Source organism: Panthera pardus, unplaced genomic scaffold (assembly GCF_024362965.1).
Source record: "Panthera pardus isolate Hobbes unplaced genomic scaffold, ASM2436296v1 HiC_scaffold_18, whole genome shotgun sequence".
Lineage (NCBI taxonomy): Eukaryota > Metazoa > Chordata > Mammalia > Carnivora > Felidae > Panthera > Panthera pardus.
In genome coordinates, this window is record NW_026526743.1 from 23,278,515 (window position 1) to 23,303,842 (window position 25,328).

At 40.4% G+C, this 25,328-nt stretch overlaps 1 long non-coding RNA gene across 1 annotated transcript; it reads right to left on the reverse strand.

Annotated features, from left to right (window-relative positions):
- Nucleotides 1-18,283: 18,283 nt before the first annotated feature.
- On the reverse strand, nt 18,284-24,580 carry LOC109251551 (uncharacterized). Its single transcript, XR_002073574.2, has 3 exons — nt 24,387-24,580; nt 23,771-23,840; nt 18,284-18,401 (listed from the first exon to the last, which is right to left on the reverse strand). It is a non-coding gene; the product is annotated as an uncharacterized LOC109251551 (long non-coding RNA).
- Between the last annotated feature and the right edge of the window lie 748 nt (nt 24,581-25,328).

Below are 25,328 nucleotides of genomic sequence, written 5' to 3' on the forward strand. Positions count from 1 at the left end.
TGGGGAAGGCTGAAGTTCTCTTGCCAACTCAGGCCCACAAGAAAGTGGCTCAGTGGGAGCCCGGGCCCCTGCAGGCTCTGAGCTTTGACAGAGTGGTGTTCTTCACTCCTTGGTGAGGATTAGCAAAGCATTTAGAGAGTTGCACTAACTGGGTGTTGTATGGAAGCCAGTTTGACAATAAGTTTTATTTTAAAAAATAAAAATAAAATAAAGCAACAAACCCAAAGACAGAGAGAGAGAAAGAGAGTTGCACTAAATCTGTGTCTTTGCTCAGTTGAAGGCCACAAATGTTTTCTGCTGGGTCCCATGCTCCATGCAGAAGAGCAGGAAAAATAATTGCTTTAAACTCAATGGTCAGGTATAATTCTTTGAATAGTAGTGAGAAACACTGCCTTGACTCAGGTTTTCATGCCTATCAGCAATTGCAAATGTACTGAATTTCCTCAGGCATGTTTGGAATTTATGCCAGGGATCCAGGATCAGTCAACCCTTTAAGATGCAGATACAGAATCTAATACTAGTTGATGAGTGATGAACCTCTATTGTCACATGTATAAAGAAGCTGATTCCTTAAGTTCATGAACTCTTTCTCCTCACCTTCATGTATATCCTTTGCCAAAACATTGACTTTGGGAAAATAGACCTGAAAACCAACCAACCAACAAACAAATAAATAAAGGATTGAATTTAGTGAAATCATTACCTTATTAGTTCTTCAAAGGTCAATGAGCCAGTTTGGAAAAAATGTTAAACATTTTCTTAAAAGTAAAGGTTTTATCAATATCTATTAAGTGCATACTATATGCTAGGTACTATGTTAAATGTTTCAGTGACTCAGTGAATTCTAAGATGAACCAGATCCAAACTTTAATGAATAACCCACCTGGTAGAAGGGAAGGGGATTATTTCCATGGCTACCTCCCAACTTCACTTCTTCTGTTGTTCCTAATGCCCCCTATCTGCTTATGTTTACATGTTACTCTGAAATGCTTTCTGCATACATGTTCTGCTTCCCCAGCCACCTTCCCTTTCTGCTCCAGGATCCTAGAATTTGGAGAGGCCAGAGAGGAATAGACAAGGTTATCCTGATGCTATTAGAAGACAAGACACCCTTCCCTCTCCACTGCCCCACACTTTCCACTGAGGACCACCCACAGATCACTGGTCAACTTTCCATGGGGTTTGCCATTGCCCCATTATGTTACCATCCCTCTGCCTAGTGAAGACTTTGGGGATGCCTAGCACCTCCTGTGGCTCTACCCAGGAGTGCCTCTCACCAGGCACAAGCAATGTACTGTTTGCCCTTCAGTGCAGCTCAATGGGCTAAGTTCTGCCTGCACTTCTTCATTCAGAAGGGCTTCCCTGAGTGTCCCAGCCCAAACTTCTCTCCCTGTGGTAGCACATACTGGCACTGCCCCTGCTCTGGCCCCTTTGGCATTCACATGCCCCTAGAGCATTTGCATGCACACCATGGCTACCACTGCAAACACGGAGGCTCTCTGACTGAGCTGTTTCTCCAGCTGGCTGCAGGAGCTTGCTTTACTGCCTGCAAGCAAGGCAGGCTGGAGGCGGCTGGGAGTCAACACTTCCAGGAGCCACCTTCAGCCAGTGCCCTCACTTCTTTGCCCCTGCGTGGGCCATGGGACTATTCTGAGGTGGGTTTTGCAGTCTCCCAGAGGTCCCCAGCAGGGCTGAGCTCCAGTTAACTGCTGCAGTAACCTGACCTCTGATGCACCATATACTGGCTTCCTTCTCTTACCTGACACTCTCACTCCGTTACCTGAGGTTGCTGGGGACACATCCCTAATGAATGTCTTGCTTGCTCAGAATCTGTTTCAGGCTCTGCCTCCTCCAAACCCAGCCTTAGTCATTTATCCCGTGAGCTCATCACACACCGATTTCTGCCAAGGACCCTCATTAAACAGACTGCGTGGGAGGTGCACAGTGTGTCATGACTGCCAGCACTAAAGGGCTCATTTCTGATGGTGACTCCTCCCAGAAGCCCTCCCGCACACTCGAGAGATCCCATTGCTTCTCCCTTTACCTGTTCATGGCATGCAGCGTGTGTTCCCAAAGTAGGGGCTTTATCCCTTCTGTTCTGGGCTGGAATTAGTTATATATGACTCAGCTGCCACCCACAGACCCCAGACCTGGGGCCTGACTGCCATTTGGGACCAAAGACCACCCATTTAGAAGTCCAGAGGGTCCAGTGAGGCCAGGAGATCAGGGCGGGAAAGAAGTAGGTCTGGGATGAGTCTGAGAGCAAGCTCCATGTGGGTGTCAGTGGAAAAGAAGAAAGAACTGTCTGCTTGCAGAGCATCTGTGGGCTGGGTGCTAAAATGAAGCCACATTTCCCAGCTCTGGAGGGTCAAAGTTTGGTTTCTCATCACAGCCTGACAGTCCCAAGAGGCATCACACGCATTGCACACAAGGTATTGTGTGAGCTTGTCCCTGACAGGAGAGGGTTCAGGAAGGAGCCAGGGCTGGGAGAGGCGCCCTGTTCAGCACCCTTTTTCATGAACAGCACCACCTTTTCATCTATGTGCTAGTCACCCTCTTCTTTCTCCTGGGTCTTCCCCAACCAGCACACTCAGGTTTTCCTGTCTACTTCGTATCTGAGGTGCTTTTACGTGGGAGATTTCTAGATCCTCCCTCCACTCGAACTACGGCCTGTTTCTGGGTTGACTGGACTCCTGCAGGCCCCGTTCCTGGGCCCTGTGGGAGCACGTGGACCCTGTTGCAGGGGCACAAGGAAGTCTACTCGGCTTCTCTCATCATCTTCCCAGAAAGGAAAATCACATCTGTCCTAACTAAGCATGGCCATGCCATCATAGTGCAGGAAATGATGGCTAGTGCAAATTCTGTATCGGTGTCTGAGATTATTTGAAAATGGGTTAAAAAAAAAAAAAGAGTACCCCCCCCCACACACACACCCCGCCCAATTTCTCCCTCCTTGGAAATAGCTCTCTTTATGCCCATTTCCTTCTTTCTCCTTCACACCTTCACCAGTGTGTCTTGACTTGGGTCAGATTTCCTGAGGAAGGGTCCAGGGTCAGAACAAATTATCTGCCCTCCACCGCCCACCCACCCCCGACTGAGGTCTCCCAAACTCCAGTCATTGGGCACTTTTAGGATCTGTCATGTCTGTGTACTATTGACACAATTATTTACTTAATATGTTTCTTTAAGTAGAATTGGTATTTTCTCTCCCTCCTCTCACCTCCCTCCTCTCCCTTTTTTCTCTCCCCTCTCCTCTTTCTCTGCCTCTCTCCTCTCTCTCTCCCTTTGTTCTCTCTCTCCCTCCATCTCTTTCCTCTCTTCCTCTCCCTCCCCCTCTCCCTTCTTTCTCTCCCCTCTCCTCTGTTTCTGTCTCTCTCCTTTCTCTCTCTCCCTTCCCTCGTCTCCTCTCCTCTCCCTCCCTCCTCTTCTCCCCTACCTCTCTCCCTCCCTCCTCCCCCATCTCCCTTATCTCTCTCCTCTCTCTCTCTCTCTCTACCCTCTCTTCCTCTCCTCTCTCTCTCCCCTCTCCCCCACCTGTCCACCCTTTTCCCAAGTGCTAGAAAGCTGCCAAAGACACATTAGCACCTGAAACTTTCTTCTTAATGCAAATACAAGGGCTGAGGAAGCTTTGAAAAGGGAGCAATGTTCTCCTTCTCCCTGTGATTGTCCAGTGTTAGTTACAGTCCTTTTATCACTTGAACTCATCTCCATTCAAACCTCATTTTATCGAAGACACCAATAAGGATTGTCAGCACCCCCACAACCCCCTCAGGAAACCTGCCTGCTGACAAAGTGGTGGGACCAGGGGTAGAAGCAGTGATGAGCTCAGCTTGATTTGGTAAATGGGCTTGGGGCTCATAATTAAAGCTAGGGCACCCCTCCTTTCCTGGCCTCCTGGTGATCTAATCTGGGGGTAGGAGGAGGGCCCAAATAGCACAAAAGCCAAGCCACAAGATTCAGTGGGTGGAGTATGGGGAATATCATTCAAATGGCTCAGGGTTGTGGTTTATGAGGATGGAGCCTGCAACTACTCAGGGCAGAATAGATAGTCAGAAAGGTGGTGAGGGCCCACATACCCAAGAACAGTCCCTATCCCACCAGAGTTGTTAAGCAGGTGACAAGCTCTGGGCCAATTCAGTGGGACACCTCGAACCTGCTCTGCTTGCAGGTTGGGGGAAGGGTTGGCACTCTGGGGTGCTTTGCAGGTGGTCTTATCTCTGAGTCTCCCCATGTCCCCAGTGACTCCCATCCTGGGCTTGTCTTGCTAGGTTTGCTCAATCTAGTATCAGGGTCCCGCCTCCCAGTGTAGAGTCTCCAGGTTGGGGGAATGTGGACTCACAGATGGGCAGTGCTGTCCTTAGGTCTGGGTTGAATCAAAAAGTTGTTCCACTAGTCTTCATATGGGGAGGGTCCCAGGGCAAGTCCTCGCTGCTTGTGCTCACAACATCTCCCTCCCAGAGCAGGGCCACCAACCAAGGGGCATTGGAGACTCCAAGGCAGCACCTTCCCCATGCCAAACTCCATGGAGGGACTAGGCTGCTGTCCAGGGACACTGTAATCAGAGAGGAAGCTACCCACCTGCCGTTATCTAGAGGACGCCCCCACTGCCTCACTGAGATATAGCTTACATGAAAGGACATGTCTAATTTTACAGTATGCATGGAGGATTCACCATACAGAACTGTCCATTAGGTCTAGCCCATAACTAAAAGCACTCTGGATAATAAATCATCATTTCGTATTCAATGAGGAGGCAGCCCCTTTCTCAATATGGCTGTTCCATCGTAATAATGATAAATGAAAAATCCCGGACAGGTGAATTTTAATAGGCATACAAATGCACTCAGATTAATTAGATTACATTAAAAAAAACTTTTCTCTTTTGCTTCATAAATCTAAATGGGAGCCTCTAAAAGATAGTAACCATCCACATACTAAAATGCATTATGACATAATAAAAGATTATGGATGCACATATGCAGTTAGACGTTATGGTGGATACAGCAGAATGGCATACAAATGCAGCCGGAGCAGTTCTGGAATGTTTATTTCCTAGTGTGGTGAGTGGAACCCTCCGGTCAAAGTGTGCAGGTGACTGGAAGGACCTGGGTGCATATTTCTACTTCTTTTTTAAAATTAATTTATTTATTTTGAGAGAGGGAGAGAGAGAGAGAGAGAGAGAGAGAGAGAATGAGTGGGGAGGGGCAGAGAGAGAATCCTAAGTAGGTTCTGCTCTGTCAGCACACAGCTTGATTCAAGGCTTGATCCCCCAAAACTTGAGATCAGGATCTGAGCCAAACTCAAGAGTTGGATGTTTAATAGACCAAGCCACCAAGGCACCCCCATATTTCTACTTCTGAGTGGATCTCTTAAATTGGCAATATTTCCCTCCCCATCCGTTACAAAAGCAGGGCATTTTGATCTGAGCCACACAAGGCATGCTGTAGTCACACCTTTTGGCCCAGAAAGAGAAATAAAAGGCACTTTTGGCAGCCACACAAAGGACTGAAATGTGGGTGAGACCAGCATTATCACATTATCTTTACACTGAGGAGGCACTCAGCCACCTTTAAAACCTACCTTCCTTTTTGACACGTCACTTGAGGTTCTTGTGCTTCCTATGGTGGGAAAAGAAGTGTTTCATCATGAGGAAAACTTACATTGGCCTTTATGAAAAGTTTAACATTTAGAAATAACTGAAATGCAGATAAAGGTGGTGAGGAAAGAGAAAAGTCATTAGGACATCAATTTGTCATGATCATAATCCCTGACAGTCAATGGAATAAGAATCCTGTACCGGCCTGACATAATCTCACTTTATGCTATAATCTTAATCACCATTTGAGACACGCATTGCTACCACGTGGAGGCAAATGGGAAAACAAGACTCAGTGACAAGGAGCCATTTGCCAGATGAGACAAAATATGGGACACTCAGATAAATTTGAATTTTAGATAAACAAAATAATACATAATTTAGATAACATTTTAGTATAAGCATGTCCTATAAACTTACTTATTGTGTATCTGAAACTCAAATTTATCCAGGTGTCCTGTGTTTTACTTGGTAACTCTAGCCCAAGGTTAAAACCACATAGTTATTAACTGGCAACATCAGGACTTGAATCCACTCTGATATGGTCATTTTGGTGGTTTTATCCTCAATTCCCCGCTCAATTCATCACCAAACTACCACTCAGGATGACTCTTTCCATCCAAACTGGGGCTGTGGTGTCAAAAGCACCAACCTGACATGCTTTTTGGCTGAGCACAGCCTGGGAACAAAGTGACAAGGTCTCAGATCTCAATGTGGCGTACCAGCTGCCAAACCAGTTACAGTACTGTTGTCTGAGGGTTTGGTGAAGGAGAACAGCCTGTATTCATGCCACCAGCTAAGACGGTGCATCCTGATGCTCGAGGCAGAAAGAAGAATGGCCAACTTTGACATGGGATTGACACATGTGAGGCAATGGTGCCTCCCATGGGTCACTGGAGTCTGGGATCCATGGCCTTCTCTGTTTCTGGCTGTTCTAGTTTGAGTCACCACCCACTCACCAGCCTATGTACACTGCCCTTGGGTATAAACCTATAATTTCTCTGCTACTCTTCCTTTGAAACCACTCCAAATACCAACAAATAAACTGTATGTGTCAGTTTGGAGTACAAACAATATTTGTTTGTATTTGTCCAAGCTGTCCCACCTATTTTGGTTTTGATAGCCTCTGCAAAGGGTAAAATTCATGCTAGAGGGGTCTTTAGAGTTCCTCTTGCATTCTCTCTGATCTGTGGCTCCATGCAGCTTAAGGAATTCTACCCCACTGTTAACGTTTTCAAGCTGTTAAGCAGGAGTCCTTCTTTAAAAGCTGGGCTCCATGAGTGACTGTGTATATTTAAAGGCTGCAATTAAGGGGCTGTCAGTCAGAATTCCCATTATAAGCTCTAGCTTTGAAGTTTATGACTTGGACTCTTTAGCTCACAACGTGTTTTGAAATCTGACATTTGGATGCATGGCTCAGATACATTCTTTTAAAAAAGCTTCATTTCAAAGCAGTAAATAGAGGGGGATTCTAAAGTTAGTCCCCACACAAGCAGGAAAGGGCCTGTCAGAGGGAGGAGCAGCCTGAGCCTATTACCTGATAAGACATTTATTACTGTGTCTCAACCCCTGAGGATGGAGACACTAATGAAGAAGGAACAACCCTTGGGCAGAAGGAGTTCACTGTTCAGTAGAAGAGAATGATCCAATAGGAGGCAATGGGAGGAATTGCTTCACCACATGGCACAGTGTGGTCAGGAATGGAAGGATGGGATGCTCAGCAGTTGAAAAGGGGAAGGTGATGTGGTGGATTGGAGTGCAGGGTTTGTGACCAGAGGATGCTGTAGGGAGTGATGGGACCAAGTCTTGAAGGAGATTGTGTGCTGGACTCATGGGCTGGGACTCCATTCTGAAGCCAAGGGAGAAGGGCAGTTTCAGCATTGGTGGGATTGAGGAGCAACATGCATGCTAAGAGACTTGTTTTAGAAAAATTGTCTCAAAGTTTTGAACTTGGACTGCCTGGCTGGTAGCCTCCATGTCACCTGTCAGCAATGGGTAGGAGGACTAAACAGGAGGCAGAGAACAGTCAGGAGGCTGCTGTAACAGTCCAGGGCAGAGGTGATAAATGGCCACAGGCTGAGCCCAGCTCATGGCATGTGTTGTTCAATGTCCAACAGCTAATGGGTAAATGAAGTGTGCTATAGCCACACAAGGGAGGATGAGTCAACAAGAACAAAAGCAAAGAAGGAGTGAAGCATAGCCATGTGCTTCAACATAAATGTACCTTGAAAATACTGTGCTGAGTTCTAGAAGCCAGTCACCAAAACCTGTGAATTGCATGATCCCACTTGTGTGAAATGTCCAGAGTAGACAGATCTACAGAGACAGAAAATGGATTAGTGATGGTCTAGGACTGGTATGGGGAGGAACAGGAATCAAGGGGACTGCTAATGGCTGCCAGATTTCCTTTTGGGATAGTGATTAGATTGTCATGGTTTCACAGCTCTGTCTTGTACATTTTAAATATATGAGTGATATGGAATTTAAGTTGTATCTCAATAATGATGCTTAAAAAGCAAATTGGATCATTTACCAGTGTTTAAAAATTAGTATATTTTGCATAGAAAATTCAGACATTCAGCTTATCTTAATGACAGAGAAAGGGGGAGAGTGGAAAGAGAGATAGAGAAAGGAAGGGGAAAGAGAGAGAGAGAAGTGTGTGTGTGTGTGCGTTAGGCCTGGATTCTTATATGACCATCATAGTGGAATCAGGTCACATGAGGTGTCTGGTTTACCACAGTCTCCAGCACACCCTATTAATCACCCCAGAACTGGGCCCTGTGGCTATTTGAGTGTGTGACTCCCTGGTATAAGCAAGCCTATAAATCAAAATGTTCCTCATCAGCATCAACATTTTGGTTTTATAAGGGTCAAAGACAGTGGACAAGCTTCTGTGAACAAAATAAACACATTTCTTGCTCTTATAGGGCAAGGTAAAATAAAGCCAGAAACAATGGAAGGAGTTTGTTTCCACAGAGTACCCAATTTAGCTATTTGAGCTGTTAGTGTACATTTCAAGAACCAGAGCTATTGTTTCCTAGTCACTGGTCTCTACACACACTAGCCTGAAATGTTTGTTACCCTGACTCAGTACATCTGCACAAAGACTCAGAAGGCTTAAGGGCTTTGCTCCACCTTCTTACCAGGGGAAAGTAGAATTCTCCCTACAGAGCTTGTCCTATGAGCCCCTGTGAATACTCAGCTTTCCATTATAGGTCCTCTCAGGTTGCGGGGAAGGGGAAGGTGGCATTAATCAAGGAAAGTGAAAGACACAAGTTAGAGAAACTTGCTCATTAAGTCATTCCTTCAACAGACATGCAATGAGTTCCCCCTGTGTGCTAGTGTGCTGGCTGACTTTAAATCCAATTTAATGCCTAAGCACAAGATGTCTTTGTCCTCCTCTCACCCAGGAGAACACAGCCTCTCACCCACCAACCCTTCCTCCTCCCTTCCTTCCTCCCTTCCTGCCTGCCTTTCTCCCTCCCATTCCTTCATACCTTCTTTCCCTCCTACCTCTGCTTCCTCCCTTCCTTTCTTCCTTCTTCCCTTCTTCCCTCTCTCCCTTTCTTCCTTCCTCTCTTCCTTCCTTCCTTCCTTCCTCCCTCCCTCCCTCCCTTCCTTCCTCCCTTTCTTCCTCTCTCCCTTCCTGCTGCCTTTTTCCCTCCCTCCTTCCTTTATACCTTCCTTACCTCCTTCCTCTGCTTCCTCCCTCCCTTCCTTTCTTCCTTCCTTCTCCCCCTCCTTCCTTCCTTCCTTTTCCCCTCTATCCTTCCCTTTCTCCCTCCCTCCCTCCCACCCTTCTTTCATTCCTTCCATTCATATATTCATTCAACATCTAAATTAGTGCAAGTTTGTGTAACCATCACCACTACTTAATTCTAGAACATTTTCATCACACCCCAAAGAAATATCTTACCCATTAGCAAACAATTCTCATTCCCTTCTACCCCCAGTCCTTGGCAACCACTAATAGACTTTCTGTCTCTATGGATTTGTCTATTCTGGATAAGTGGAACCATACAATATTTATATTTTTGTGTCTTCCTTCTTTTACTTAGCATAATGTTTTCAAAGTTTCTCCATGTTGTAGAGTATCAATACTTCATTGTTTTATATGGTTGAATAGTATTCCATTGTAAGGATATACCACATTGTATTTATCCATTCATTAGTTGATGCACATTTGGGTAGTTCCACTTTTTGAATAATAACTTATGTGAACATTCATGTACAAGTTTTTGTGTGAACAATATTTGGGTAAATAGCATGAGTGGAATTGCTGACTCATGACAATTCAATGTTTAACATTTGGAAGAATTGCCAAAGTTTTCCTAAGTGATTATACCATTTATGTTGCCATTAGTAATATATGAGGATTCCAATTTCTCCACATCCTTTCTGACAGTCACTATTGCCCATGTTTATGCATTTATTTATTGATGTATTGCCATATTAGTAGATGTAAAGTGGTATCTCATTTTGGTTTTGATTTGTGTCTTCCTGGTGACTAATGATGCTGAACATCTTTTCACGTATTTATTGATCATCTACATATCTTTGGTGAAATGCCTATTTAAGTCCTTTGAACATTTTTAAATTGGGTTATTTGTCTTTTTATTGTTGAGCTGTAAGAGTTCTTTATATATTCTGGATAAATCCGGATCAGATACATGATTTGCAAACATTTTCTCCCGTCCTGTATTGTCTTTTTACTTTCTACACAGCATCCTCCTTTGATGCAAAAAGTTCTTAAATTCGATGAAGTCTGATTTATCCACTTTTTCTTTGCTTCCTTGTGTCATATGTATCATATATAAGGAACTACTGCCAGATCCAAGGTAGTAAAGGTTTGGAACTTTTTGTTTCCTCTAAGAAGTTTCCTCTAAGAACTTCATAGTTTTAGCTGTTACTAATAGGTTTGAATTAATTATTGTGTGTGGTATGAGTTAGGGTTAAAATTCATTCTTCTACATTTTGATGTCTGTTTAAGCATTGTTTTTGAAAAGACTATTTTTTTGATAATTCTTTGAATTGTTTTGGTACCCTTGTTGGAAATCAATTAATGGAGATGTGTGGGTTTATTCCTAGACTCTCAATTCTTTTTATCTGTTTTTGTTTTTATTTTTATCCCAGTACCACATTATCCTGATTAATGTAGATTTGTAGTAAAGTTTGAAATTGGGAAGTGTGAGTACAGAATCCCTCCTTATCTATAGATGATACAATTCAAGACCCTCAGTAGATGCCTAAAATCATAGACCCTATATATGCTATGTTTTTTCCTATACATACATATCTATGATAAGCTTTAACTTATAAATTAAGCATAATAAAAGGCTAACAACAATAACTAATAATAGAACAATGGAACAATTATAACAAAATACAGTTATAAAAGTTACGTGAATGTGGTCTCTCTCTCTCAGGATATCTTATTGTACTGTATTCACTCTTTATGATGATGTGAGATGATAAAATGCCTATGTGATGAGAAGAAGTGAGGGGAATGATGTGGGCACTGTGATGTAGTATCAGGCTATTATTGACCTTCTGGCAGGATATATCAGAAGAGGGATCATCTGCTTCTGGACGGTGGTTGACCGTGGTAACTAAAATCACAAAAAAGAAAACTGCATACATGGGAGGGCTACTGTACTCCAATTTTGTTCTTTTTCAAGATTTTTTCACTATTCTGGGTACCCTGTCTTACCATATGAATTTTAGGACAACTTGCCAATTTCTGGGGAGAAAAGGGGAAAAATGAAACTAGAATTTTAATAGAGATTGCACTGACTCTGTAGATTAATTTGAGGGAGTTTTTCAGTTTTAACAGTAAGTATTCTGATTCCTGAATACAGGATGTCTCTCCATTTACTTAGAACTTATTTAATTTCTCTCACCAATGTTTTATAATTTTCAGCCTACAAGTCTTCCTTTTTTTTTCATTAATTTTTTTCTAAGCATTTGATTCTTTCTTATGCTCTTATAAATCAAATTATTTTCCTAATTTCATTTTGGATTGTTTATTGTAAGAGTATAGACATACAACTGATTTTTGTATATTCATCTTGTATACTGCAACATTGCTGAATTCACTTATTAATTCTAATGTGTGTGGGGAGGTGTATTCCTTAGGATTTTATATATAAGGTTATGTCACCTATAAATATGGTCTTAATTCCTCCCTTCCATCTAATATCTTTCAACTAATTTTCTTGCCTACTTGCCCTGACTAGAGCCTCCAGCACAATGTTGAAAAGGTTTTCACTGATGCCCTTTGTCAGGCTTAAAAAGTTTCCTTCTGTAAGTATTTGTTGAGTATTTCTTGACATGAAAGGTATTGAGTTTTGTCAAGTGCTTTTTCTATCTCTGTTGAGATGATCATGCAGTTTTCCCCTTTATTCTATTAATATGTTATATTACATTGATAAATTTCCTATATTGAACCAAACTTAAAATCCTGAGAAAAATCCCACTTGTTTGTGGTATGTAATCCTTTTTGTGTGCTAATGGATTCCTCAATAATATTGAGATATTATTGACATATAACATATATAAGTTTAAAGTATATGCTATGATGCTTTGATACACATATATACTGTGAAATGATTACCACAATAAGGTTAGTTAACATATCCATCACCTCACATAATTACCTTTGTGTGTGTGTGTGTGTGTGTGTGTGTGTGTGTGTGTGTATGTATGTGTGTGTGTTGAGAGAGAGAGAGAGAGAGGCAAGGGCTCTTAGCAATTTTTAAGTATATAATACAGTACTGTTAACTAGAGTCACCATGCTGTACTTTAGATCCTCAGAAAATATTCATTTTAAAACTTGAAATTTGTACCCTTTGACCAACATCTCCCCATTTCCTTCACCTCCCTCCAGTACCTGGCAACCACCATTCTACTCTGTTTCTTTGAGTTCAGCTTTTTTAGATTCCACATATAAGTGAGATCATACACTATTTGTCTTTGTCTGACTTATTTCACTTGGATAATGACCTCAAGGACTAGCCATGTTGTTGCAAGTGGCAAGATTTTTTTTTCTATTTTATGGTTGAATAATATTTCATTGTATATATAGCTCACAATTCTTTATTCATCAATCAGTGGACACCTGGGCTATTGTGAATAATGCTGCAGTGAACATGAAGTATAGATCTTTCTTTGAGATAGTGATTTTGGTTTTTACATATATACCCAGAAGGGGTATTACTGAATAATATGTTAGTTCTATTTTAATTTTTTAAGGGAACTTCATTGTATTTTCTGTAAGGGCTGCACCAATTTACAGTCCTAACAACAGTGCCCAGGGATTTCCTTTTCTCCCCATATTCACCAACACATGTTATCTCTTGCCTTTGTAATAATAGTCATAGTGTAAGGTTAATAATAATAATAATAATAGTCTGATGTGTGAGGTTTTCTCCTCGTGGTTTTCATTGGCTGTTCCTTGATTATTAGTGATAGTAAGCATCTTTTTGTGTACCTGATGGCCATTTAGATATCTTCTTTGGAAAAAAAAATTGTTCAGCCTCTCCACCTATTTGAATTTGATTATTTGTTTTATCCTCTTGAGTTGTATGAGCTCTACATATATTTGGCATATTAACACTTGATAAGATATATGGTTTGCAATTATCTTTTCCCATTTCATAGCTTGCCTTTACATTTCGTTGATTGTTTCTTCCGTGTGCAGAAAGCTTTTTAGTTTGATGTGCTCCACCTTGTTAATGTTTTTATTTGTTTCTAGTGTTTTTGGTGGCATGTCCAAAAACAGCATTACCAAGGTCAAAGATATTTTTCCTGTTTTTTCCCAAGGGTTTTATGGTTTAAGGCCTTATATTTAAATCTTTAATTCATTGCAACTTAATTTTTGTGTATGAATTAAAATTTTATTCCAATTTTATTCTTTTTTATGTGAATATCCACTTTTCCTGATAACATTTTTTTGAAGAGACTATCTTTTCCCCATTGAATATTCTTGGTTCCTTTGTCAAATATTAGTTGACTGTAATGCAAGGGTTTATTTTGGGGCTCACAATTCTGGTCCATTGGTCTATGTGTCTGTTTTTGTGACACTACTATACTGTCTTGACTCCCATAGCTCTGAAATATAGTTTGAAATCAGGAATTGTGATGCCTCCCATTTTTTTTTTTTCTTCTTTCTCATGATTGCCTTAGCTATTTGGGCTCTTTTGTGGTTGCATACAAATTTTAGGATTGTTTATTCTTTTTCTGTGAAATAATGCCATTGGAATTTTGATAGGGATTGCACTGAATCTATAGATGGCTTTGGGTAGTATGGACATTTTAACTGTAAATTCTTCCAGTTCCAGAACACAGGATATCTTTCCATTTATTTATGTCTTCTTCAATTTCTTTTATCAATGTCTTGCAATTTTCACTGTACATCTCTTTCACCTTGGTTAAATTTATTCCTAAGTATTGTATTATTTTTGTTGTTGTTGTAAATGAGTTTTACTTCTTTTTTTCCTTTTCAGATGATTCATTGTTAGTTTATAGAAATGTAACTTAATTTTTCATGTTGATTTTGTATCCTACAACTTTATTGAATTTGTTGATTAGCTCTAACAGGTTTTTTGTTTTTTTTTAATGGAATCTTTAAGGTTTTCTGTATACAAGATCTTGTCATCTGCAAATAAAAACAACTGTACTTCTTTCTGATTTGGACACTATATATATATATATATATATATATATATATATATATATATACATATTTCCCTATTTTCTCTGACTAGGATTTCCAACTCTATATTGAATAGGAGTGGCGAGAGTGGACACTCTGTCTTATTCCTGATCTTAGTGGGAAGCTTTCATCCTTTTACCACTGAGTAGGACTGTGGATTAGCTGTGGATTTTTCATATATGGCCTTTATTATGCTCAGGTACTTTCCTTATATACCTAATTTTTAAAGAATTTTTATTATGACAGGATGTGGAATTTTGTCAAATGCTTTTCATGCATGTATTGAGATGATCATATGATTTTTATTATTCATTTTGTTAATGTGGTGTATCACATGTATTGGTTTGTATATGTTGACCCATCCTTATATCCAGTGATAAATCCCACTTGATCATGGCATGTGATTCTTTTAAAATGCTATTCAATTTACTATGCTATAATTCTGTTGAGAATTTTTGAATCTAGGATGCAATTATTCATTAAATATATTAGCCTGTAAATTTTTTTCTTGAAATGTCCTTATATTATTTTTGTATCAGGGTAACGCAGGCCTCCTAAAATGAATTGGGAGTGTTCTCCTTTCTTCAATTTTTGGAAGAGTTTGAGAAGGATTGTTGTTAATTTTTCTTTAAATGTTTGGTAGAATTCACCAGTGAAATTATCTTATCCTGATCTTTTTTGTGTTGGGAGGTTTTGATTACTAATTCCAATCTCCTTATTATTGATCTGTTCAGATATTCTACTTATGATTCAGTCTTGGAAGGTTGTATGTTTCTAATAATTTATCTATTTCTTCTAGGTTATTCAATTTGTTTGCATAGTAGTCTCTGATGATCTTTTGTATTTTTGTTGTGTCAGTTGTAATGTTTCTTTTTACATTTCTGATTTTATTTGCTTCTTGCCTTTTTTTTCTTAGTGTAGTTTAAGGTTTCAATTTTGTTTATCTTTTCAAAAAGTCAGCTCTTATTTCATTGATATTTTCTATCGTTTTTCTTGTCTCTATATCATTTATTTCTGTTCTGATCTTTGCTATTTTCCTCCTTCTAAAAACTTTGGGCCTAGTTTATTCTTTTTGTTCTAGTTCATTGAGGTATAAACTTAGGGTATTTATTTGTGATCTTTCTTCTTTCTTAATGTAGGCATTTATTGCTATAAGCTTTCCTCCTAGAACTGCTTTTTCTGCATCCCATAGATTTCGGTATTTTGTGTTTTCATTTTCATTTATTTCAAGATATTTTTGATTTCCCTTTTGCTTTCCTCTTTGACCTATTAATTATTAAGAAGTGTGTTATTTAATTTCCACACGTTTATGAATTTTCAGGTTTTCCTTATGTTATTGATTCTAGTTTCTTACCATTTTGGTTGAAAAGGTACTTGGTACAATTTCAATGTTCTTACATTTTCAGGACTTATTTTTGGACTTAACATATGATCTGTCCTGAGTAATATTCCTTGTACATTTGAGAAGAATGGGTATTCTGCTGCCATTCGGTTGAATGTTCTGTATATGTCTATCTGAAAATCTATCCTTCCTACACTCCATAATGTGCCTTTTCTTATTTATGTGCTTTTCTCAAGTCCTAGAATCCCTCACCCACAATCTTTGGCTCTTGTGAAGGTATGTTTGTGCACATATAGTTGCTCAAATTGATGTTTATGGGGGAGAGACATGAGTGGTAGAAATCTCTACTCCACAATTTACCTCACAATCTATGTGCTATTGGATTTTGTTCACTGGTATTTTATAGAGAATTTTGTATCTCTATTTGTGAGGAATATTTTTTCTGTAGTTTTCTTGTGATATATTTGTCTGGTTTTGGTATCAGAGTGTTACTGGCCTCAGAGAATATATTAGAAAGTGTTTCCTCCTCTTTTGTTTTTAGAAGAGTTTTTAAAGAAGTGGTGTTAATTAAATTGGTGTTAATTTAATTTCTTTGCTTCTCAGATGTCTACTTAAGTTTTTTATTTCTTTTCAAGTCAGTTTTAGTAGCTTGTGCCTTACTAGAAATTTTTCCATTTTATCTAGGCTATCTGATTTGTTGGCATACAGTTTTTTGGGGAATGCCTTAATTTCTCCTTCATATTGAAGAATAGGTTTTCTAAATATAGAATTCTTGGTTGGCTGTCTTTCTTTTAGAACTCTGAATATGTCATCCCTCTGCCTTGTGACCTCCATGGTTTCATATGAGAAATCAGCTGTTAATCTTATTAAGAATCCTTTGTGTGTCATGAGAATCCTTTGTGTGTCTATTTCTGCTGTGGAGATTTTCTCTTTGCCTTTGTCTTTCAACAGTTTTATTACATTGTGTGGATCTATTTGAATGTATCATACTTGAATTTTGTGAGCTTCTGGGATTAATGTTCTTCATTAAATTTGGGAAGTTTTTGATCATGATGTCTTCAAATATTTACTTTGTCCAGTGTTTTCTCTTTTTCTTCTGGGACTCCATTATGCATTTATTGGCACTCTTGATGGTGCTCCACAGGTCTCTGAAGCTATTTTCATTATTCTATATGTTTTATTCTCCATTCCTCACACTGGATAATCTTAATTGATCTATTTTCAAGTTTGCTAGTTATTTCTTCTCTCTGCTCAACTTTGCTGTTTTACATTTCAGTTACTTTTAAAATTTGTATTTGGCTCGTTATTTTATGATTTATATCTCTTTACTGATATTCAATATTTGGTGAGCCATCATTCTCATGTTTTCCTTTAATTGTTTAGACATAATTTTTTTTACTTGCAAATATTTAAAATAGCTGATTTAAAGTTTATGTCTTGAGTTCAATGTCTGGGCTTCATCCGGTATGGCAGTGTACTGTCCTGCAGGCCCAAAAGCTGGACTTCTCCTGACCTGGTCCACTCTTGGTTGAGGCCTGGTCTTGGGAGAGCAAGAAGATGGGGTTTTTTTCTGGCCCCAAATTACTTTGCTTCCTTGTCAAAGCAACTCTCTCTGGAGGAGATGCTGTCAGGGAAGAGGAGAGAAAATCCCCTTTTCTTTGGCATTGGATAGACAAATGGTGTTGCTGCAGATGTGCACTTAACTCACACTTGGAAAAGGGGGAGAGATGGAGAAGGACAGAAGCATAAACAGGGTAAGCAATTCTGCCTGCAACACTCCCCACCCCCACCACCCCTTGGCATGGGCAGGCCCCAGGGCAAGCATGGATAGAATCAAACTCTCTATCCTCTCCATCAATGTGGTTCTGTATGCACTTCTCACAGCATGAGTTCCTCACTGAGCAGAGTGACCATTGCATTTGAATCTTTGTGTTTTCTACATAAAGTGACTTAAACACAAACCAACAATTCTGTTGCTTTACCAAAGAACAGAATCTATTACAACATCTGTTGGAAGTTTCCAAAAATTCATTTTTAGAGCAATTTTCACCTCTGTGATGACTTTAGCACCTACCTGCCATGAAATATATAACTCCACAGTGGTGACTTGATTCAGCCTTGGTCCCTGTACCCTCTTGTATTATTTAGGTAGACCAAGAAAGGACTCACATCACATCTAACATAACAAATGAGAGAGAGAGAGAGACAGAGAGAGAGAGAGAGAGAGACAGAGAGAGAGAGACTGATTTACTCAGACCTTCTCCACCTCAACAGTCCTTTGCCTCTTCTCCCTTTCCTAAAGACAAATGCAAATTAAATATAAATTCATGAATGGTTGCCAACTGATATTATTACTTAAATCTGACTCTTTTTGGTCATTAATCCTGCAAATATGTCTATTCTTAGATGGCTGCAATTAGCAATTTGCTGCTTGTCATAATAATCATTAGAAGCAGAAAATATTATCAAATGATTTACAGAGAAAATAATCTGGGAACTTTTGTACTTTTTTCCCATACTGTTAGGATCAAGTATTGGCACCGCCCAAGTACCTGACAGGATCTGGGGCTGGTCAGGGGTCTGGTTGCGGGGAGCAGTTACATGACTGGAAATAAACACTTAAGAGAATTGATCATATTTTAAAATTTTATTTATTTTTTAAAGGGCATGGCTTCTTGATGGGTAGAATAAGAGGATCAGATTAGATCAGTAGTTTCCAAATGTCAGCCCAAGGATCGGTTTGTTGACCACTGCAAAATAAGAAAAATAAGGACAGGTAGTGTTTACACATATAAAGTCAAATTTATCTGATGCAAAGGACTTTCCTTTATTCCAAGATTATATTCTGGTGGTGAGTGATAGTAGATGGCAACTTAAAAAAAATGTCTTGGATTAGCAAAAGAAAATAAGTGAGCAACTTGATACTGGTAAATCCCTAAATTGCTTTAGTCCTATTCCCTGCAACTCTTATCTTCAATGTGGATCCCAGGCTCTGAGCAACTTACCTTTTCTGTGCAAACTTTGGTACTCTCATGCACGTAAAAATGATGTGGTTTCCCACTTTTTCCTCCCAAAGAATTTGTATTCACTCTCCAAGACTCTGAATGTCATTTCCTCTGAGAAACCTGTCCTCATGACTCTCACTTAAACTCACCCCCACTGTTCCTTCTGTGTTGCTGAAACTCTGAGTACCTATTTCTAGTTTGGTATTTGGGAACTTGTGTTGTAGTTTTTTGTTGCATTTCTGTTTCCCCCACGAGATATGGAAAGCTTGAAGAGGATGAGGTGGGATCTGTTTCTTTCTTATCTTTGTAGCCTTGAGTCCACCACTGGGATTAAAACACAAATGTTCTATCAATCAGGGCCCTACAGAACACAGATGGAACACTCAAATCAGAGCAACCTGAAGAGATTGTGATAAGGACTGTTTACAAAACTGTCTACAGGGTATAGATTTAGAAGCCACAAGGAATAGCGCAGGAGCGTGCGTATGGGAAGCTCACCATATCCGGAAATAAGGCAGGGAGGATGGTGTGGAGGGTCACCTGGAAGGAGCTTAGACACATCCAAAGATGCAATCAGGCTACAATTACAATCAGGGAGAGAGCTAAAGAACAATAGCTGGCCTTCCTTTCTCCTTCTACACTCCTTCAGGGACTGCACATTCAATGGAACCCAGCCAGAGGACAGGAGGCAAGGCAACCTGTTACTGTTGTCCCAGTAGGTTGGCTTTGCCAGAGCAAGAAGAAAAAGGTGGAGAGTGAGCCTGAGAAGTGAATGGAAGACATTCAGCATAGTAATGCTCAGCAAATGTGTTTGGAATAAATGGCTGTGTTCCTAAGCAGGTCAGTGTCCCATGCAAACCTTTATGCTTAGAGTGAAGTGACAGTGTTGATGATAACAGTGACAATGGAAATGGTGTGGTGATGTTGATGATGATTTTTGTAAGATAGCGGTGGCAGTGATGTTGCTGTTGCTGCTGGTGGTGATAATGCTAATGATGGAGGTGGTGGTGGTGCTGGTGGTGGAAGTGATTGTGTCAGCAGTGGTGCTGTTGCTGATGGTGCTGGTGGTGCTGGTGATGATAATAATGAATTGATTACATTTATTTAATATTTACTATATGCCTGGGGTGAGCTAAACATTTTATATACTTCATTTCATTGAATCCTCATGACCCTATGAGATGGACATTATTATTATTCCCACATTAGAGATGAAGAGATGGAAGCTCAAAAAGCTCAAAATACCTTGCTAATGGTCACACATCTGGAATGGGTGGGAGCCTGTTCCAGCCTAAGTGTCGGACTCCAGAGCCCAAATGTTCACCATTGCACCCACTGCTTCGGTCTCAGACTGTTTTGCATGTGCGTGCCAGCTCAATTCCTCTACTTTGAAATCTTTGACACCTTCCCAGTAATCAAGATCTTAAATCCTGAATCTCAAATTCCAGGCCCCTAATTACTGGTCCCTTCCAGTCTTACCTTCTAATATTCCTACCCATAAAGCTTACTTCACCTCAGCAAGGCCAAATATGTCCTAAACATCCCTACCTCCATGTGTTTGCTCATGCTGTTCTGTCTGAAATTAATTCTCACCCCTTCTTCCAATCCCCTGACCTTTCCTTAGATCACAGTCCTATCATTTCTTTAAGATTCAAACAAAAATCACTGCCTGCATCCAGAATCCATCCCTGCCTGCCTTCCTTCCCTGCTCAGGTAGAAACAACCTCTAATGTGTCTAAACCTCCACATGAAAGTGTCTGGAAATTTATTAAACAACTTGGATTATGGTTCCTCCAATTCTTGCTTTTTCTGCACTATTAAACCTGGCTCTCTGAAATGGACTACATTTAGTCTATCTCCATTTACTCCCGTTTACAGTTACTGCCCAGTGAATATCTGATGAAGAATATAATCTGAAGCCCTTTTCACTCATTGTTTTTAAATCACAATGAGACTTAAGTCACTTCATCTACTCATGAATCCATTTATCCATCTGTCCATCCCTCCTTCCTTCCATTCAGCCATCTCTCCATTCAGTCATGAAACATAGTAAGATAGAAGTTGGATACATCAACAATGAAAAAGGAGCTCCATTCTGTGCTGGTTGGCTGTGAAGTCTGGTTGAGAATGTCACCTAGAGACTGAGACACACTTAGTATGGGGAGGAAAAGTGTATGTGCTTGGAGTCACACAGAGCATGGACACAGTTATGTTTCTTTTACATAGGAGCTTGTAACCTTGGGCAAGTTTCTTAACCATTCTGAGCCTCCAATTCCTCATCCATAAGATGGTCTGTAAGTTCCAGTATAATGCGAGGACCCAGATAGCTCGGGCCTGAGACAGGATCTCATTTGAAAGAAGCACAGCTCAAAGAGGAACTGAAACCTTTGTTCCTATATTTCCAAAATATTCAAAGGCTCCAATTACATTTCCATTGAGATCTCGAAAAAATTCCTTCTCTCCTGCTTATCTCCTGGAGATAAGCCTTTCCTACTTTAAAGGCTCTCTTCCTTCGTCTCCACATAGTCCTCTTCTTCTGCCCCTTTGACCAGAATTATTTTTGGCCCTGTGAGGTCTCCTTGATATGCTGGACATGCCCCAGGCCCTTCCTACAGGCACCACTCTCTGGGGGCTGAAGATCTTTTTCCTTGGACTCAGTCTACCTGCTGCATTCCCCTTTCTCTGCTAAAATACCTTCTATATCAATGCCCCCTCACCAACCAGCATAAGTATGAGGATTGGAGATTAGTTGAAAAGGGCCCACAGCACAAGGCCTAGCAGCCAGGAAGCCTCACACACTGAAGCCTTTCATAGTGTGGAGAAAACGAAGCAGGCTTCATGGAAGAGGTGTACCTCAACATTGGCTAAAAGATGGAGAAATGCCCCTGAGAATTTCCAGAAGGGCTGTCTACTGCCCCCACGAGTGGCTCTGGGCTCTCAAGGATTTCTACATGAATCCACTTTCACATAGAAGGGTGGGTTTCTTTACAATTTTTTTTAGTTAAAAAATTTTAAAGATAATATATTCTTATGGTCCATAATGTGAAACTCTGTCAAAGGTACACATAAAGAAGTCCTGCTTCTACTCTTGTCTCTACTCACCTCCTCTGAGCCTCAGTCTCTATAGGTAATCACTTGTATTAGTTTTTGAAGCATGTGTCCAGTGTTTTATATAATTAAAGAGGAAGTAATACCTAAGCATAACACAAAATCCAGCCACGAGATATTGCTGTGTTGTGGGTAGAGATTTTCCTCCCATGCCCACTACTGCATTACCCCTTCCCAGAGAGACCCCACCACCTGAGCCTTCTGCTTCCAGAGATATTCCATGCATAAACAAGCATATAGGCATAGACATACTTGTGAACACATTTGTAAACTTTTTTATTGAAGTGTAGTTGACACACAGTGTTATATTAGTTTCAGGTATACAACATAGTGATTCAACAATTTTATACCTTATGCTATGCTCACCACAAGCACCATCTGTCACTACATAACACTATCACAATACCATCGACTATACTCCCTATGCTGTACCTTTTATCCTTGTAACTTACGCATTTCATAACTGGAAGCCTGTATCTCCCACCTCCCTTCACCCTTTTTACCCATCCCCCACCTCCCTCTTCTCTGGCAATCATAAGTTTGTTCTTGTTATTTATGAGCCTGTTTCTGCTTTTTTTGTTTGTTTGCTCATTTTTTAGATTTCACATATAAGTGAAATCGTATGGTGTTTGTGACATTTGTACATCCTTTCCACAAATAGCAGCAGACTATACACACTGTTTTGCAGCTTCCCTTTTTCTACTTTGCAATATATCTTGGGAAGTGTTTCTTATCAGTTTATAAAAATCTGGCTTATTCCCTTTTTGGGCTGTCAACGCTTCTTCAATCTGGATATTCCATGATTTATTAAACATTAAAGCATGTTAAGAATCCTATTGACACATTCTTAGGTTGCTTCCAGTGTATGCTATATAAACATAAATAAATGTTTGAAAAGCCATAACTATCCTTGTACATATATCATTTTGCACATGTGTAAAAGTGAAGCTGTGTAAAAGAAATTGAATAAAAGTCATAAAAGTGAAATTGAAGAGTCAAAGGCATTTATATTTTAAATTCTGATAGATGTTGCCAAATAGATCTTCTTATGAGTCCAGATAAGTTAGATCATACTGTGGCAATAAACATCTCAAATCTCCATGGTTTAAAATCACAAAGGTTCATTTCTCATTGCCACTTCATGTCCATCACGGATCCTGGGGACTCTGTTCTGCATTGTCCTTTTGTTGAGGCACAGGGAGACAGCACAGCCACAATCTGGATCAACTGTGTTCACCACAGCAGAGGGGCCTTTTTATAGGACATGTGCTGAATCACATGCTGGTTTTAAAGTTTTTGCTTTAAAGTAACACCTTCATATTTTATTGGTCAAAGCAAGTCACACAGGGTGGATCAGTGCAGTCCCGTCATGTGTCTGGAAGAACAGCCAGCCACACTAGGAGCTCTGCAGAGACCACCTCACTTTACCCGGTCCCCACAGCAAGTGAGGACACCTGGGTGCCACACCCTCCCCAGCACAGTGTCTCAGCAAACTCCCTGATTTTGCCTCATTTAACAGCTGATAACTCTTCTTATGAAATTTAACTTCATAGAAGCTTCTTTTATGTATTTCTTCTTTTGTTTAAAAAACCTTACTTAAAAAAAAATAAACACAACCTTAAAATCATTATCTGTACAGAGACATGTAAACTGGACAAGGCGCTCTCAGCAATCACTCCATGAACCAGTCATGTTTCTGATGTTGGGTGGGTCTCTGCCCACTAGGGGTGCTGGGCTCTGCCAGGTGCCAAGGGCATAGGTGCTACGGAGACAGATGTGCGATGTTGCCTCCAAAACCCGACCTCCAGTGCCCTGAACAGCCCAGAGAGCCATCAGCTTCTGTAGCTCTGTGCCCAGGGATCTGCATTTGTGTCAAGGGTGTGTTTTTCCTTTTGTTCCACAAGATGACTTGTTCTTGCTGACACTTAGAAAGAGCAGAGATCCAGATTTAACATGTAACCCTCTTGTTATCATGGTAACAAACATACCCTGCTCTGAACACTTACCCCGAGAGGTTCTAAAGGGGTCTGCCTCCCCTCCGCAGGTAGTTCTTGTGGCCACATGTCCATTTAGGTCCTAGAAAAAAGAGAAAGGTTTAGTTTCAATACCTTTGAAACTAAAGGGACCCATTCACAGGAAAGGATTTTTAAAGCCGCTTTGAAGTATGACTGACATACAAAAAACTATGCATATTTAATGTATACAATTGAATGGGTTTGGAGATAGGTATACATCTGTGAAGCCATCATCACAATCTATGCCATAAACATATCCATCACCTCCCAAACTTTCCTCCTGACTTCTTATTTACTATTATGTGATAAAAACGGTTAAGATCGATCTTCTTAGCAAAATTTTAAGTAGACAGTACAAACACAGAGGAGTTTTTGATGATGGTGGCAGAAGTGTGTCTAGGTGCATTGAATGTGTGTGTGTGGATGTGGGGCTTTGAGACTACCTGGATAGAAATAGTTTTTGTCCCCAGGGACATATTGAGGCCCATCAGTTCTGGCTTTCTTGCCACAGAACAAGGCAGGCAGCACCAACGGTGTATGCTACACTTAATTTGCAGAACTTGTAAGATTCAGGAAAACAAGAATTGACAGAAACATCCAATTTTACCTCAGGACAACATGTAAGTTATATTCCAGTATTCCTCTTCATTTCTAACGACCTTTTCTGGAAGGGCTGGATGATTCAGTAGAGCTGGCGGAGGAGGAACGTCGGTAGGAGCCTCACAGCCTTGGTTGCTGGACTGGAAAGTGGTGAATGCCACTGCCTATCCGCATGTGGGTTAGCTGCAGTGCCAGTGCAGGGGGACTGGAAAGCATCCTTCCCTGCTCAAATCAGGGACACTGGTTGGGTTGTTTCTATTTTGGGCTTAAAATTGTCATGACCTATGTATCCACTTTTAAAAAGGAATCAAAGGGGTGCCTGAGTGGCTCAGTCAGTTAAACATCTGACTCTTGGTTTCATCTCAGGTCATGATCCCATGGTTCGTGAGTTTGGGCCCTGCATCTGGCTTTGTGCGCTGATAGCATGGAGCCTGCTTAGGATTATCTCTCTCTCTTCCTATCTCTCTCTGTCTCTCTCTGCCTCTCCTGGCTCGTGCTCATGAGCTGTCTCTCTCTCAAAATAAATAAATAAACAAAATTTTTTTTAAAAAAATAAAAAATAAGTAAAAAAGAATCAAAGCAGGAAGAAGGCAGTATTACCACACAGAATTTGGTGGGTTGTGGGTGAAATCCAGTTTGCAGATACATTATTTTGGTTCTCACAAAGTGTTTCACAAGTTTTAAAAATTGGTTTTCAGCTTTAAAAATATAGGAGATGTCACATAAAAAATCAACACTCCTGGTTTCTACTAAAAAAATGGAATTTCTATCAATATTGAGACTTAATCCCACATGGCACATGCTGCTAGGGCTCAGTGTCCACTTCTCCCTCTGATGGGGCATGGACATGAACTCTGCAATTTGCCACAGTCTTCACTGCTCCCTATTGTTTACTCTGGCATTTTCACTCATTTGTGGTACCATCTAGCCCTGTAGGCATTTGAACCTT